We start from the raw sequence: 2,521 nt of genomic DNA, 5'->3' as shown, positions 1-2,521 counted from the left end.
GGTGATTCTTGCTCCAGAGTAGCAGAGCTGTAGACCTTGGAACAGAGGAGAAGAGGCATCACGGAGAGACACCTCGGTCAGAATGAAGCCCTTACCTCCCATACCCTTCCAACCACACCAGAAGGAAGCCAGATCCTGACACTAGTGTGTCGGGAACTCAGTGCCACTGAGACTGCCGTCTCAGACCTCAGCCCTGTGTCCCTCACCACAGTGACTTCTCTGAATCCTGAGGAGAGAGAGAATGCATCCTCCTTGAGCCGCCAACTGGAACCTGCTTCTGTGGAACTGCTGTGACTTAAGGCTCACTGACCACTCCGAGTAACCCTGGGAGAAGCTGGACTTGCCCACTTCCAACCTACCAGGCTCAGGGCACCAGTTTTGGTTCGCCTGGAATTCACCTTATACACACTGTGCTGGTCTCAACTTCTACCCAAAGCCGTAGTTCCTCAAGGGCAAAGCCCTACCAGCTGTGTTCAGATCTCCCTCTAGGATGCCTGGCCTGGGTCAGGTATGGAGTAGAGGGATATGAGTTCAGAAAGCTCCCCCTCCCCTGCATGTGTATGAATATGTATGTGTGTAGGCTTGAGGGCCCTCAAATCTTCTGAGACCCTGTATTCTGTGTGACATTCTGGGTTGCTTGAGGACTCTGAGGTCTGCTGGCAGAGTGGTGACTTGGGTAGTCTCTGGACAGCAGGCTTCAAGAGTGGGGACAGTGGGAATCTGGAAGGGCATGACACATGACACCAAACAGTAGGCAGTGGACCCCTAGGCTCTCCTGACCTGGGAAAGAGATTAATTTGAGAGGTAAAGTAGAAATAAACTAGGCTAAGAAGGGCACAGGTCAATTTTTTTTTGAGCTGTGGAATCCATCCTCTGCCCCACTAAACCAAAACCTGCACACACGCACAGTCGAGATTTCTGCTAACCTACCCTTTATTTTCCCCCAAGAGGTTAAAGCAGAGACCCAGCAGCAGCCTCACTGAGTCAAGCACAACCAGGTGCTGGCATCGACTCAGTTCATCCTGGGGAGACACAGATCAGAAAGGTGGAAGAACCAGACCCAAAGATAGAAACGTTGCAAATGCCTGGCCCCGGTACACAGAGAGTGTAAAGGCCTTGCAGGCTTGTACATGCCCCGCCAGCACAATAGTCCTTGAGTCCAACTGTGCCTAGAAATTGCTGATGAATATGTGGGTGTTCTGTTGGTTACTTGGAGAGGTCAACCAAGCCAAGGTCAAGTTGATAGAGGTTCTACAGATTATTCAGCCAATGCTTCGTCTTGTGCCATCTCAGTAGTGGGAAGGGGGGAAAATGGCCAGATCTCAGTAGGAAAATGGACCCCTGCCAGCTGACATTCTGATAGGTATCCCCAGTTTCCCCAACCCCCCAGCTCCTTCCTCCTTTGCCCAGATTTAGAGAGTTTGTATGTTTTTGTCTTCCTGTGTTTTGGTACGCTCCCCATTTCCGCTTCGCTACTGGGAGAGGTATCTACTCGGCAGTGAAGGTCCAACAGTCTGATCTGGCTGCCCAGGGTCTCTACTTTCCTGCGGAAGTGCCACCTGCCCAGCTGGCATTCCCTACCCTTCCCAAGAATGGCTGAAGAAAACTGGGGCCCAGAGATGATAGCGACGGCCCCTAGTATTGGGCACCAAAGCCACAGTTTGGTAAATGTTAGTTGAAGTAAGAAATAATGTAGGTGGGCGGGAAAGATTAAGAGAGCCCTGAGCCCTGATAACCAAGCCCTTCCCATCCTAGGTTTCCAGGAAGCAGAATCCCGCAGTCTCCTGGTTGTACCCCGACGACCACTGGTGCCTGGGACGCTGGGGACTCTGAGAATCTCGGAGTCTTTGGGCCCGGGAGCTGTCCCTCCGTGGACAGCTCCGCCGGGAGGGACAGTGCCTAGGTCCGCAGCGCTCCACAGCGCTCCGAGGCTCAGCTCTTCGCGCCAGCTCAGGGCTGCCCAGCCCTCCTCACCTGCTCTCCTGGGCTGTTCTGCGCCGAACCGGCGCTGCTCCACACCAAGCAGGGCTGGAGGTGGCTGTGTGAGCCAGAAGGACCAGGGGAGGGGGTGGCAGCAGCGCCAGAGATAGGGGCCGCAGTCTAGGTCTGTAGTAGAGCCTCCGACGACGTTGCCGGGTCCCAGCAGCCGCCGGACTGACAGCAAGCAAACCAGCCCCACCTCTCTCAGCGCCCTCCGCTTCCTCCTCCCTCCCCTTCTTTTTTCCCTCCCCTGTCCCTCCCTCTCTTCCTCACTGTCCTCTGCTCCCCCCACCCCACGCCCCGCCCTGAGATTTCCATCTTCTGTCCTCAAAACCTGTCTCGGACAGCTTCCCGGATGAGTTCATGCGCTGGCATCGCGTTTAGGCCCTGGAAAGGGGCACAGAACATTGTCCTGCTATGCCCATCACCCCACCCCAGCCTTCCCCAGTCCCCTCGCTCCCCCATCTGCATGGTCTCCTGTGCAGCTGCTTATGTAGAACCCTGCCGGAGAGTTTGGGTCAGAAGAAAATTTGCCCCCCCC

This window comes from Alexandromys fortis, unplaced genomic scaffold, assembly GCF_014885135.2.
Source record: "Alexandromys fortis isolate MF-2015 unplaced genomic scaffold, M_Fortis_MF-2015_v1.1 scaffold_46, whole genome shotgun sequence".
NCBI lineage: Eukaryota > Metazoa > Chordata > Mammalia > Rodentia > Cricetidae > Alexandromys > Alexandromys fortis.
The sequence above is the reverse complement of the archived record's forward strand: the minus strand, read 5'-3'. Positions refer to the sequence as shown.